This window comes from Gouania willdenowi, chromosome 13, assembly GCF_900634775.1.
Source record: "Gouania willdenowi chromosome 13, fGouWil2.1, whole genome shotgun sequence".
Classification (NCBI taxonomy): Eukaryota; Metazoa; Chordata; class Actinopteri; order Blenniiformes; family Gobiesocidae; genus Gouania; species Gouania willdenowi.
In genome coordinates this window covers 23,984,413-23,999,445 of record NC_041056.1, presented here as the reverse complement: position 1 = coordinate 23,999,445, position 15,033 = coordinate 23,984,413, and positions in this window count along the sequence as shown.

Genomic DNA, 15,033 nt, shown 5'->3' with positions numbered 1-15,033 from the left:
TCTATATCTTTCCTAAAGGATATCATCGGTAAATGAACGGATTGCATTTGTCCATTAATAATCTCCTTTCTTAATCGCAGCTGTCAGATCTGCACCAACCAGAACTTCTATCATTTCATCTATCAGGTCATTTTCTAAGAGATCTGATTGGTCAGGAGGAGGGGCTATGTGACTCGTTAACATCCAAGCCAGAGAAAAACCTGGTCACGACCAGGTTCGCCATTCAGCAATAATTGCCATATTGATTAAGCTTCAGCGAGGTTTGTAATCCAGCACACACTGATTAAATGCCGGAAGTTAGCGCGGTAGGAGGTAATCTAGATTCTTAGCATACCCCCTTAGGGCTCTATTCTCCCATGTGTGCAAGTTTAAGAAGCCATACGTAAATCAGTCACCGCGCACCTCCATCCCAGTTACACACTCTGGGTGGAGCAGCCCTGAAATGTGGGCGTTCTCATTTAAATCTGGCCTTGCGCAAATTTTCTTGTCTGCTTAAGCTCTTTTCCTCTTACGCGCTGCTGAACCTGGAATAAGTGCACCTCCCTGATAATGTGAAACATTATATTACACAAGAAGTATGAACTTAGTTACAATTGAAGCCACACGCACTCATAATATTGCAGAAGAGACTCCCAGAAAGAATCTATCCAAACTGACACTGTCACACTGTCACAGGGGGTGGGGGGAGTCACCCAAGCACGCCAAAGGATTGACCATCAGCATTTCTAATAAGTTCACATTTACCAGTTCTAAACAGGAAAAACTGTGTTTAGAACTAATTATATTTTATCCGTGCCGTCCACTCTTTGTCTTGGAAGGGGGTGCGTCACGGAGCTGATCAGCTGTGTGCCGCGGTGCGCGCGTCGACTGCTGCAGCTCGGTAAATGAGACCCTGACACGGACAGACGTCAGACTGATGAAACTATTTAAACACTGTGTATAACGTAAAGCCACACTACAAGAGTAAATAACAAGTGAAACATTGATAACAGATGATAATGATGATGATGATGACTAATGCGCGCTGATCATTTCTGAATACACGAATGTAAGAAGTTAATAAATTCAGGCTTTTTCCACACAAACAATCTGGCATTAATATGAGGGGAAAAAGAATGATTTTAACTGTGACTCAGAGAGAAAAAACGTGTCCGATCCTCACCCTGCAGTAATCTGATCAAATCAACCTATTACATTGTTTATCAACGAAGGCGTTTCAAATTAAAAGTGTGCTTTATCATTTTCACGAATCTAAATGACATTTACAAGTGTTAGGAAAACTCCACGTTTCATGATTTCTCAGACCTACGCGCTTTTGGTTGTTTTACGTGCAGTGGGTGTCAGGAGTCTGGACCGGAGAAAGGAGAAAGGCGCGTAACTGCAGGTGCGCAAAAAAGCGTTTAAGTCCAGACCGGATAATAGGGCCCTTAAAGAGTAACAAAACAAAAACACAACAAAAAGGACACAGACAAACAAACAAACAACACAACAACAACAACAACAAAAACTTACAGTATATGTCTATAAAGAAGTAGAAATTCAATAAAGTTGACACAGAACCAATATTACTCACCTTGAGGTTGGTTTGACTGATAAAAATTTGTCGACAGGATTATTTGGAGGTTTTTGAGGGAATTGCGCCATATACTCTGCATGTAGTGTCTAACCTGTAAAAAATGGAAAAAAAATATTAGTAGAAGCAATGCCGAATTTGGTGGATAATTGAGAAAAACGTGCAAATTGTCAATCTAAATATAGATCAGCGAAACATTTTAAACCTTTTCTGTGCCAAATGTGAAATGCACTATCTGTCATTGAAGCAGCAAGTGATTTCAAACAACCGGACTCTGAAGTGAGAAAGACTCGAGACAAACCTTTTCCTAAACTGAGACCAAATTCTGAGAGATTATTATTACTAGGTAAAGACTATATTATTATTGGTAAAGACAAGGCAAGAGGAAATGATGATGATAAAGAAAAACCTTGAACACTGAAGCAAGGTACAAGTATGTATAGCTAATAAATGAATCTTCTTAGACATTGATCTTGACCCTCTGGGACCTGAAATGACCATTTTCATGCAAAAGAATATTAGATTGGAATGTTTATTCTAGTGATGTTTGTTATCATATATATTTACAGCCATGTGTTTGTGGTTTTTGTTTTTGGTATAATGTTAAAAAGGAAAAAAAAAACCTTGTCTTGAAGCTTGAACGCCCTTATTGTAAAGCATAATTTTCATTTAATATACCACCAAGAGATATACATCACTAAAGTGTAGCATATAGTCTTCTAGCCATTTGGATCACAATGGCCCCTTTTCACTCATTTGTACTGGTATTATCAGACATATTGACACAGAACATTTTGTACAGTCAGCTGTTAAAGGACAGACTGCAGAAGGGGGAGGGGCTTGTATGGCTTTGTGGATATGACCTCGGTCAACCTCTAAAAAAAATCGTAGGATGCCGCTCGAAGTTAAAGACAGTCTGACAAGCGCATGGCTGAAAACACAGGCACATTTGACGTAGTGGCTCACGATAACGCCGATCAGTGTTGGTGGTGTGTGTGCGTCAGACAGTTCGTGTATGGCTGAGTGTTCGTGAGTGGCACGTCCTGCGTGTAAGTGTGTGTGACATGTCCTGACGAGGCAGTTGATTTAGGCTGCTGGTAGGGGGTACTTTAATCTGGCACGCACTCACTGGCACTACCTAGTTATTCCACTGACAGCCCCTGCCCTGGGAACACCAGCCAAAGTTCAAGCACGCAAACTACACACTCATTCAAACCCAAAATACACAATGTTTAAATCCCAACCATGCACGTGTGTGTGTGTGTGTGTGTGTGTGTGTGTGTGTGTGTGTGTGTGTGTGTGTGTGTGTGTGTGTGTGTGTGTGTGTGTGTGTGTGTGTGTGTGTGTGTGTGTGTGTGTGTGTGTGTGTGTGTGTGTGTGTGTGTGTGTGTGTGTGTGTGTTTGTTTTCACAGAAATGCAAAGACCTCTTTCCGGGCAAAGTTCCTTCTGTTTTCTGCTTCGGGACCAATGGGGACAGATGGGTGAACAGTGGGAGTCTGTGCTGCCATCCTTTGAAAAGCGAAGGCACGCATGCACAAACACACACACACAGGTCAGAAAGTGGCAAACATACAAATGCACAGACTAAAGTGCACAAACAACTCTCTTGCTCACACACATGCAAAGGGACACACACACAGCTAAGCCACAATGACACACACATGCTTGTTTACTTGTAAATATCAGACAAGCGTGACTTCTCATTCCCACACATGCACACTCACACACTCAAACACACACGCAGGATTAGGAAAAATGCACACACTCAACATCGCCCATTTGCACCCAACACGGCTTTCAGCAGCCGAACTTTTTGATTCGCACTGAGTGTATCACTGGGACAAGATGTCTTTGTTTGATTTTTGTACAAAGAAATAAATGTCATCATCTTATTTTTTTAAATGGAAGATTTAAACCCACAACGCCCTCAGATGAGAGCAAAATGTGCAAACTTAAGTTCTTCCTGAGCAAATATGGGCGTATTCAGGATAATCAAGTTACCTACATTTTTCTCAAACAATCGAGATTGTATACGTTCAATACATTGACCCTAAATTCACTATAGAGATTAAAAAAAAACAATATATATATACTCTCTCTCTCTCTATATATATATATATATATATATATATATATACTGTATACATTTGTGTGTGTGTCAGCCTGCCTATCCCTCAATTGACTGGCAACTGGTCCAGGGTGTTCCCTGCATTTTGTTCCTGGTAGACTGGAGTAAACATGCATCCTGTGATAGACGAGTAGATGTATCACAGGACAAATGTGATTGTAAACAATGTTTAAATGCTTATGTCCACATAATTTGAAACTAAACCAAAAATCCAAAATGAAAAATAAATAGATAAAAAAACATGCCTTAGGCAAGGCAAGGCAAATTTATTTGTATAGTGCATTTCATACACAAGGCAACTCAATGTGCTTTACATGATAAAACATTCAATTGTTTAAAATCAATAAGAACATTTAAAATCATCAGTAAAATCAATTCAAATCATCAACAAACACATTACATCAACAACATGACCAAAAATCTCTCTCTCTCAATCATATGCAGTAGAGAAAAAAAGTGCCTTTAACTTAGATTTAAAAATGTTCACATGTGATGCTGACTTCAGCTCTGCTGGCAGTTTGTTCCACTTCTTTGCAGCATAACAACTAAAAGCAGCATCACCTTGTTTACTGTGAACTCTGGGCTCAACTATCTGACCTGTGTCCATAGATCTGAGAGACCTGCTGGGTTCATACCTGACTAACATGTCACTGATGTATTCTGGACCAAACCCATTCACAGATTTATACACCAGCAGCAGAACTTTAAAGTCTATTCTGAGGCTGACTGGGAGCCAGTGTAAAGACTAAAACTGGAGTAATGTGTTCTGACCCCTTTGTTCTGGTTAAGACCCGAGCTGCAGCGTTCTGAACCAGCTGTAGCTGTTTGATGATCTTTTGGGGGATTCCTGTCAGAAGACCATTACAATAGTCCAGTCTGCTGGAGATAAAAGCATGGACCAGTTTCTCCTGATCTTTCTGAGCCATTAAACATTTCACTCTGGAGATGTTCTTTAGGTGGTAGAAGGCTGTTTTTGTGATAGATTTGATCTGACTGCTGAATGTAAGATCTGAGTCAATCAGAACACCAAGGTTTTTGACTTGGTCTTTAGCTTTTAAAGATCGAGACTCAAGATAATTGCTGACAGAAGTCCTCTTTTCCTTCTTACCAAAGACAATCACTTCCATCTTGCCATGGTTTAGTTGAAGGAAGTTTTCACTCATCCAGCAGTTTACTTTTTCTAAGCAGTCACACATCACCTCTATGAGACCATAGTCATCTGAGTTCAGTGATAGATATAGTTGTGTGTCATCTGCATAGCTCTGATAATCAACCTTACAGTTCTGTAAAATTTGTCCTAAAGGAATCATATAAAGGCTAAACAGAATGGGTCCAAGAACAGAGCCGTGAGGAACTCCACAGGACATTGGTAATCTGTCAGATTCAAAGTTTCCAATGCTTACAAAATAACTTCGCTCCTCCAAGTAGGACTTAAACCATTGCATTACTTTTCCATTTAGTCCAACCCATGTTTGCAATCTGTGCAACAAAATTGTATGATCTACAGGGTCAAATGCAGCACTTAGATCCAATAGAATGAGAACAGATACTTTTCCGGAATCATTGTTCAACCTTATGTCATTGATCACTTTGATAAGAGCAGTTTCAGTGCTGTGATGAGAACGAAAACCGGACTGAAATTTATCAAATATTTTGTTGAATGTTAAGAATTGACCCTAATGGAGATCCACAGCAGGAAGACTGAGGCACATGGGAAACAAATGTGTGACATGATAGAGGGACAACAATAGAAGAAAGTGAAAAGCCAAAGAGGGAGACATTTAAGTTTAACCAGTCTTTGATTCCTGGAAATAGAGAATGGCCTTGAAAACGTCATGTTATACTGACCTTAGAGAAGAGGTAGAAGTGAAGTGACAAAGAAAGACCGCTTACATTGAACTGCTCATTGAGTAAACCCGCAGTGTCAAAAACGTGAAGGGCTGGGCCAAAGGGGACACAGCCTGGTAAATATTTTTGTGGGTTTTTATTCCTCAACAGCACCAACATATAAAAATAGAAACAGCATTAACCAGTATTGAAATGGAAATGAAGTGTAATCAGAATATCACGGCATGAGAATGGAATGAGACGGAGACTAGTTGTTGGGTTTACTGGTCAGATGCAGACACAGGGTTTATTTGGTCAAAGGGTTTTAGAGGCAGACCGGTCTGGGATTCAGAGATTTCCATGTGTGTGTGTCCCAATTAATCTGTAGTTGTTCTGTGCTCTCAGGGTTTTGTTTGCTGCTGATAGTGCTAAGTAATGACAGTGTCTCTGAGAAGATTTGATTTACATTCAAACCTTGTGATATTTGAGATTATATCAGCGGAAATGAGTTTTTAGTCCATTTTCGGAAATGTGTAGTTTTTTCACCACGGCAGAAGTCAATAACCTTCGCGGCCGTCAAATTATAACTTCACCTAGTGGAAGTGCGTCTGAGTGTCATAACAAATGTGATGTCCTCCCGAACACCTTTCCTTAACCCCGTGACGTCATCCATGAGGTTAAGGAACAGTGGATAAGAAAGTAGATATGGACTATTCACACGCAGCCCTGGTGTAACTTTTTTCTTTGTTCACTTTTGTTTTTTGTATAACCTGCCTTGGTTATGGCAGCTCCGCCTTCTGTTGGAACCAGAAAGCGCAGCAACAACACGTTTTATGTTTGGGACCATAATGATACTGTACATAATGATTGTTATATTTTTCTATTCTTATCCATGGCCCAATTAACAACATACAGCAGGCAGTAGTTTAGACACCCCAAACCATCAAACAAGCAAACTCTTAGTCTCTCTCCCGCTCTCTCCTTGCATCATTTTCACTACCTCAGCCTTATCACCAATGACAGCTCGGGCTCAGATTGCTTACTCCATTTGCTGCTGTCAGCCGTATGATTTATGTCGTCTGACATTATGAAACTGGTTCTCGTGACAAGCTGTGGCCGTGCTCCCCTCAGCTCTTTACGTACACATACACGCACACTCAGACACTGCAGACCAGCTCTTAGTCTGCCCTCTCGTCTCGTCTGAGACTCTGTTCATTTTCGATCACCTTAAGCCACAAACTCTGAAGAAGAAAAAACAACCAGTCACGAAGCTTTGCACGCGAGACCCTGAAGTGTTCATTTTGTTGGGTTAGGTCAGTGGAGTGTATGTGCGCAGCTGTGTGTTTTTCCTACTCTCCTACTTTAGTGTGTGTGCATGTCTGTGTGCATGTGTGAAAGACAATTTCAATAGAAAAATAAGGTTGACATGTGCTCTCACCCACATGTTCCTTCTGAGGTGTTCTTAGAAAAACAAAACGTTCTAACCCTTCGCTCCAGCTTTTTCCCTTTGCTTTGGTTGATCAAAAGGATGTGAAAGCGTGAGTGTGTATTTGTTCATTTGTTTTTTTTTGATTGAGATGGATGCCAAGCAAAACACACAGCGAGGGCAGATGCCAAATAGTTGTGCAAAGACTCTATGTGGGTCAGAATGAGTGTTTTTCAAGTGTTTGTAGCAGATTGATTAGCTTAATTCCATTTAGACATTCCATACACGATGTAGGATTTTCTTCTACTCACAGTTTGACGTACGCCTCAAAATATTCACAACATTAAAGATCCAAATAGTTAACAATAAAAAGTTATAGCTATAACAATATCAATATTCTGAATGTCAAAAATTCTATGTGTTGATATATAGGAATATGGGAACGGCTGGATGGCATTTTTTTTTAAATAGATCTGTTTTTACTGGTTTTAATGCATCAAATGGATTATGGTTTTTTTTTATTTAGGAAGAGCATTTTGTGATTATTTTCAATTAGTAGGCCATGTAACTTGAATTTAATGCTGTGTACAGTGTTGAACAAAAGTATCAATAAATGAAATTAATAATTGAATTAATCACAAGTTGATAAACATATAATATATGAAGTTTTGGACAATTTATCAGCCTCATCTAATTGCAAAAAACACTACAAATCTGAAAGGTGTGTGCCCTTTTAGGCGATATGCAACTCAACACATCAAGGAACTTTAGATGACAGGTCTAAAGCTGAATAATTGAAGAATAAAACATTGTTATTAAGTTGTGTAAGAAATGCACAAGTTGTTTACAAAAACATAAAATATACTCTTTATATGTTCACATCAGCATTTTGGAGATTTTAGCCAAACATCATTCACATGTTAACGTTACATGTTAACGCGACCGTGGCTCAGGTGTTAGAGGGTCGTCTTCTGATCGAGAGGTTGGGGGTTCGATCCCATTACCTGACTATGTGTCGAAGTGTCCTTGGGCAAGACACTGAACCCTAAGTTGCTCCCAGTGGTCGACTAGCGCCTTGCATGGCAGTCCTGTCCCACTGGTGTGTGAATGTGAGAGTGATTGGGTGAATGAGCTGGTATGTAAAGCGCTTTGAGACTGCTTCAGTGTGGTGATAAAGAGCTATATAAAATCAAGACCATTTACATCAGGCGTAATCTTCCCCGCTCCGCTTTAATAGAATGTCCATGGCAAAATAGCATTTTATTACGTCGTTTTTGTACTTAATTATATGTCGTCCAGTTCCTTAGGCGCTATGGTGGTATTCCTAAAAAGACCAGGAATGTTACGGTGAATGGTTTTCAAGGTTGCCTTTACGAGGAAATGAGAAATGGGACTTGCCTGTGGGTGCAGCATTTTGATGTCACTATCAGCCATCTTACTGCAGATCAACGCATGCCTTCCAGCTAAACAAGAAGATGCCTTAAAATCTGTAAGTCTTCATCATTATGGTAACAATTGGATTCCTTTAACCTCATAAAACCAGTTACAGTACGTGAATGGAGCAGTTTGAGTAAATGTCACAGATTGTCAAACATGTCAACCTCCAAGTGTTGCATAACTCACCTCTAATTCCTACAAGTTTACATATGTTAGACTTTCAGTTGAGCTGTATTCATCCTATGGGTTGAGTTTTAGGTTGTTTACTTTAACAGGTAAGTAAGATTGTGATAGCAGAGCTTAACCAATAGTGAAGGACAACAACACATAAGGAAAAGGAAAAAAGCAGGTGAAGAGTAGCTCTAACATGCAGCTGCTGCTACTTCTAAGACAGAGTTGCTTCAGTACTTGCAGTGACACGATGCCTCAGGAACTGCCAAAGCATTTGTCAGCACCACTGCCACAAACCCACACTGTCTTCTCTCTGTTCTGTTCCTCAAATAACGGAGGAACAAATCCATTAACATCACTGCTTTACTCAGCTATTTCATTCCTGATAAAAACAAAGTAAATGGCTACTTTCCAACATTTCTCCTTTTTAAAAACATTGAAATCTAGGGATATACTGACACAAAAAAGGCTCAGATGAACACACCAAAAATATTAAAACCAATGTTTTCATTACCTTGGAAGCCTAACAAGATCGGAATAGATCGGAAAGAAATTAGATGATAGATATTTGTTTTTAGTGTATTTCACAGCTGATTTAGGACCCGTTATCATAAGATATGCTAACAGAAAACTAACACAAGAGGAAGGTTAACATTTATTAGGTTTTTTTTTTTGTACTCAAACATATCAAATGCCTTTTTCCCTTTGTGCTGTATGCTTTGTGTGTCCACTGTCACTTCAAATCTTTCAAACAGCTCTGTACCCGCTTGGCTGTCTGACAGCGACTTTGACAGGCTGACAAAGAACAGGCCGGCCTTCACCTTTGAGACGGAGTGACACAAGTGTTCAGGTAGTACAAAGGTCTACACACAAGGTCTACACACAAACTGTGGTGTTGCATTGAAATGTCTTAAAATGGAAAACACAGGAAGTTGTAGGAATATCAAAACTAAATTCATTTTATTTACTTGAAAAATCAACTAAATTAACTGTGAATATCATGTATGTGAATTTGGAAAAATAACAAATTGAGATAATTCAGGGTAACAGTACGTTACACCAGGCTCAGGTGCGTCTTTGTTCGGTGGATTATGAAAACAAACAGTGTTGCATGAAAAACACAATTTTGTGCCATGATAGCTTATTTTCAGTGACATGTATTCTTTGAAAACAGTTTTAACTGATAAAATATTGACTGGCAGCAAAGTAAAATAACTAAAGCTATGATGGAGTAGATTAAAAAAATAATCAAGAAATAAGACAGCATGGAAATACAAATCCTGTACTATAAAAAACCAGCACTAATTTCCAGGACTAGATGTTAAATGTGCAACCATAAATATGGTCTGTGAAGAAAGTTGGACCTTTCTGGACATGTTTCACTATACTTTATGTACTCCAGTCAAAGACATGTATGTTTGTGTAACGAGTGTTCTGACCAGGTAAGGGTTTTAGACATACGCACACATATAGGTTACTGGTTGTTGGTGGCGATTTATTGTCCAGTTCACACAGTTCCTAACGCCAGAGCTAGCATCTTTTAGCTTCTCCTTTGCATGAGTTAGGAAGGTCTGTCTCTCTGCAGTCTGCTCGCTGAATCCTGCCAGTAGCTCTCTCATTCCAGCCGCTCGTAGAACAAATGAAACAAGTGTGATTAATAACAATATACTACACCTATGACTAATCACCCCACAGAGTCCTTCCCTGAATCACCTCCCCCACATTACACTCTTTCTGCTAAGACATTGCAGCAATTCAATTTGATAGTAAGGTGTGTGTGTGTAAGCCTAAAAATATTCAAGCATGCATTAAAGATCCAACAAGTTAACAATAAAAGGCTGTAGCTATAATAATATCAATAGTCTACATGTCAATGATTCAGTGTGTGCAGATATACAGTAGGAACAAGGGAAAAGGCTGGATGGTATCTTTAAATCCCTTTTACACAAACCAGATCTCTTTTACTGGTTTTCATGCAACAAACAAATTATGGCCTATTCTTTGATTTAAGTTTATTATTCGAACAGAGCTGAATTTTGTGTTTACTTTCAATTTGTATGTAAAGTGAGACAGGTGTGATTAATGACAAAATACTACACCCGTGACTAAGGACGTAGTCCCTCCCTGAATCACCTCCCCATTACACTCTGCCTGTTAACACACGCAGCAATTACAGTTTGATAGTAAGGTGTGTTTGTGATGCCTTGCCTCAGTGTGAGCTGGAATAAAGGATTAAGTGTTTGTACAAATCATTTACATTTTTTGACTTGTTGGTGCTTTCTATTTTACATGTTGCCAGAATAATGTTAGGTGGATCTACTTTAGAAGACTAATCACCCACATATGATGCTGATAGCACATCAGTTGGCTAACGAAGTGTGGTAACTGTCTCTCTGCTTCCATAGTAAACTATGCAACAGCCTAAGAAAAGAAAATACAGAGCGCTGTACTGAAAGACAGAGACAGAAACTGAGCTGAAAACAAGTTAAAGGTAATGATTCCCATTTACTTTGTGCAAAGGTCAGCACACAACTTAAAGAGAATAATGTAAAGCTGACGGTAAAAACAACAGAAAATGTTGTGACTAAATGTAAATGGGGCTGTTGGAATGTGTGCATAAATGTGAGAGAGTTTATGACCGACCCATGAACTGCAGCCATCTGCCAACACATCAATTAACCCTGTTTGCCAAATATCTATGTTGGTAGTGACTGCAGCAGGGATCTAACGCCTTTTAACAAAAACAATAAGCATACATATTATTTCTAACCCCTTTATTCATTCACACCTCTCAATGAACTCAAGACAAGCTAAACAAAAGGATGAACAGTTTTAAAGGAAAATCGTAAAATTAACAGTGTTTGGATAAACAATGGCAAAGGATTAGACGCAATGAGTCTGTTTGGATTACAATTTTTTAATCTGGTTTTAATCAGAAGAAGAGACTCAATGAAGCTCCACAGAGAAGACCGAGAGGCAGAGAGCTTTAACCTGATAGTGGACAGATTGGCTGATGGCACAAGAGGGTTAGGGTGACTTGTTTGTTTGTTTGTTTGTTTGTTTGTTTGTTTGTTTGTTTGTTTGTTTGTTTGTTTGTTTCAGATGAAGCAAACCTGAGCGGTGCATAAGAGTAAAGTTGCGAGAGCATATCTGTAAAATTATTGTAATAATGGATCATAGGCCAGTAGAGGTGCTGGATTATGGGCTAGTACAATGAATGGAGGGAGTTTCCAAGCACTGATAATTTAATCATGTTCTTTGGGAATGAACAAGGACAACAGTGCAAAGGGTTGTAAGGAATATTTGGAAGTGATTACTGTTGCAATACAAGAGAACTCCGAGAGCGCAAACCTCTGCCAAGAGCCAAGTATCCTCTTTGCAAGATCTTGACAGTTATCTGGTTCATTGTACCATCATTCATATTTTAAAGCCCTATGCTACAAATCTAGATAATTATATCCTGGATTATTCTCCGTTAGCGGGCTTCAACTAACCAAACATTTCCTGTCAGAGAGAAGCTGGCTCTAACAAACAAGCAGAAAGTGTTACTGTTCTTTTCAAAGTGATGGTACCAAAGGTTTGCTCAGCAACTGCAGCATTGCAGATAAGGTACTAAATATTGTCATTCCTATATTGTTTTTTGTAGTTGGAGAAAAGCTGTCTGTAAGTTGTTAAAGTTTTCTGTCAGACTGCATTTTGGAAGTGGTGCAGAGAAAGTTTGGACCATCAGAGCCTTTCTGCTGCATCAAGTATTTATACAACAGCTTCTGTTTTGACATGACAATGTGTCTCATGTGGCTAGTTTGTTGGTATTTCTTTGTGGTACCTGTGTATATTCTTGTTCAAATTCGTGTGGGTATTTTTGTCTGTGCCATCGTGCATGCATGTGTCCGTGCGTGTGTGTTTACCCTGGCAGACCCTGTCATGTCACAGTGACCAGAAAGCAATTATCTGTGTATTGCCCAGTTGAGAAGGACCTCCTACACTCCCATCTCCCTGCTGACAGAGACAAAGACACAAAGAGAGAAAGCCACAAAAGAAATAGAAAAACAGCAGCACAGACAGAGAAGGCGATGCAAGGAGACAGCCCAACACAAGAAAGGCAGTGTCAAAAGAGTGAACGAGGGTAAGCCAAACGAGGCAGAGCAAGCAAAACAAAGGGTTTTATGAGAAGAATGTCAGGCTGACATTGCTGTGTTGGGTTGAGAGCTCTCGAGGACCATAGCTCGTGTGCTCTACTGCACCTTTCTGAAGGACCCTCAGAGACATCTTTCTCAATCTGCTGTAGACACACACACAAAAACACACGTTGAACATGCTTTACTTCAAACTGCATCACATAAGTTCACTGTTTTTGTCCAACCTTTGTGTATTTTGTCTGTACAGATTTAAACTTGGACTCCTGCAACCTGCCTTAAACAAAGTGTTTCAAGGTACATTTATTCCTAGTTGTTGTATCATACTGTCCACCCTCGTATATAGGCCTATGTAGACATACAACTTGTATATATACATAGGCCTACATATGGGGGTGGACAGGGACAAAAATTCAGCCCTGGCATTTTCTGTCCAGACCAGCCCACTACATTATCAGAGCCAGGACAAGGACTGAGAAATAATAGAAAATCCATGCAATGATTGGTGTCTAAGAAAAAAGAGAGTGGAGTCACATTGTTTGCAAAAAATATATAATAAAGACAAAAAACATTTTTATCCATAATATATTATTTTTTGCTACAAATATTTATCTTCAATATATTTGTTTCCTTGTTCGATGTAAAGTTCTGCACAAATGTATTGATAAACTGGCAGCTGTTCTGAGGCAGAGAACTCTCAAAGTAATATCCAAACATGTTGCTTGTCTGCATTAAATAACTAACACGTTTTTTATTGGAGATTTCTGACATTAGCTCAGTTATCTACCCTGTGCTACTTTCTCCTGCTTTTCCTTTCAACAATGTGTCGGTGTTAAAACAATCTCACCTACGTATTTCATGTGTACTGCAGATAAAGATGGTAATTCCACCCATAAACTGTCAAAAATCCCCAAAAATGTGATCTACTGTACACCACCTCCTTTGGAATCTCTAAACCCAACCTGGCAACGCTGCTTCTGTTAATTTACCTCTCTTAGCTCTGCTGTTCTATTACTTTTCTCGCTCATGTCTTAATTCCTTTTTTATAGAGGAAATAAAACCTGAATTTGTTTATTTATTGTTCACTGATTTATTTAAATATATATATATATATATATATATATATATATATAAAAAATTTGATGAAATTGTACATTGTATTTCTTTGATGTGTTTTTAAATTTACTCTGACTTTCAGTCAGTTCTGAATTCAATGACCATGGTGAGAACTCAGTAATCAATCAAAGTAAAATTTGCTTCTCTTATCCACTCTAGACAATGGTTGCATGTTCACGTAGGACTAAATGTCTTCCCTTGAAAATTAAATTCACACTATCCTGTTAGTCTTGCTTTTCTTCTCATTACAAGCTCCCTATCCCAATTTCCACTGTTATTCCAAACTGCCCTTATTACTGGTACTTAAGTCTACACTCTTGGCACTATAATGCCTAAATTATTAAAATATCTTTCCTTACATAATACATATCTTGAGTTGTATTCTATTCTTATTCTTATTTTTGAGGGATTGATGCAGCTATGACAGCTAATGTGAAGGCTTTGGCGAGCGCTGCACACACTGTTATGGGCCTCGGCATGCACTGACACTCTTTCATTTTACGTACAGTATGGCCTTCCATTTTGCGGCTTGGTTACTGTCATTCCCAATTATTTCCACTTTGTTATAATTCCACTGCTAGATGACTTGTGGTACATTGACTTAACAAAGATGTCACCCTATCATAGTACAATGGTGGAAATGACCCATTCGTACACAAATGCTTGTAGATGTCTATGTGCTTATGTGCTTGAATTTATTAACATGCAGCCAGTATTCAATTATTTTATTGGAAGTGTAAAATCTCCTTTGTAATTGTAAACTTTTTAATGGTCATTCAGGGTATTTTCTTTATCTAATATGTAAATGAACACTTTGTGATTACATTCCTTCTTTGGGACATTGCTAAATTGCACCAATATGTTGGATTGCTTTGTTGAGGCTGTCATAAGTAAAAAACAAAACAACAAAAAAAAAAAAACATAATCACATATGATGTAATTATATAATAAATCATTGTAAGTCATGAATCCTAAAGCTGAACAATTCTGACAGAGACTAACTCAGCAGCTGATGTAAGTAGCTACAATACGTTCATTCTGTATGTAGCGCAGTGTACATGCACATAAATATTTGCGCTGATGGGGACACAGGTGGATCGTGGTATTTCGACTATGCAGGGTGAGGAACAGGTCACAACAAGGTTTCATGTGTAAATTTTCTACACCAATCAAAAACTTCTGCAAAGCCACACAACTGCTCCGTCTAAACCAGGAAAT